A 992-nucleotide genomic window follows, 5' to 3' on the forward strand; every position below is an offset into this window, starting at 1 on the left:
TTCCTTTGCTATTGTGATACACATTTTAAGCTTTTGTTAATGTTGAGAATTTTTTTAAATCTTTGACATTTGTTTGTGGTAGCTCAAAGTTTTCAAGATGGTAGAGAAATAAAGATAGAATATATATAAAGGAAATGATAATGTTCTATTTTAAAATTGTTCATATTAATTCTGTAGTCCAGAAAGCAACTAGAGCCATAAGCAATTCTAGAGTCTAGAGTCGTAATGTAACTGTGTGTTTCAAGAGACTGTTTAAAACAACATGAAGTTATTTTTGTCCTTTACCTGTCTGTGATCGTTCTCCCTCTAGATTGTAAGCTCCATGAGAACAGGGACTGCACTTGTTTTCCTTACCACCATATTGCCCAGCATTCATGACTCCACTCAAGGAATATGAGGCAGCAGAGAAGAGATGAAGAGCTGAAGGGATGGGAGGCATCAAGGACAGCTGGATCTGTCCTTGTTTATTCAAATCTCTCCACCTTATTCAGCTGCAAAGGAGGAAATGATTCCATTAAGGCATAGTGTCCCCTCATTCTACATTAAACAGTGAGTAGATCTTGAGAAGAAATAGGCCTTTTGGATATTAAAGGGATGAGGCACAAGATCTGCTAAAGAGGATCTGGTAATGGAAGTTGGATGTAGAGGAAAGGGAGGTCCTAGTTCACAGGAAACAGGAATGACTAGAGCCAAGTCCAAAGCTATTGACATGTTCTCACCCATTTGCTTGATTAAGGGATTCATGGTGGCTAATTCCAGGCTCCATCCCATAGACACAGATGGTGACCAGAGAGCTAATTCTTCCAGTCTATGTGTTGACAGCTCTGTCTCCTCGATCTTCCAAATAAATTCAAGCATTCCATGAAGTGATATCAAATCACACATTTGATTCTCCACATTTAGAATAGCAAACTTGGTTACATGCCCACCCTCTGCTAGAAGATTAACACACATATCCTTGCCTGATACTCACCATAATCACAGGATGTAGC

The sequence above is a fragment of the Muntiacus reevesi genome, chromosome 6 (genome assembly GCF_963930625.1).
Source record: "Muntiacus reevesi chromosome 6, mMunRee1.1, whole genome shotgun sequence".
Classification (NCBI taxonomy): Eukaryota; Metazoa; Chordata; class Mammalia; order Artiodactyla; family Cervidae; genus Muntiacus; species Muntiacus reevesi.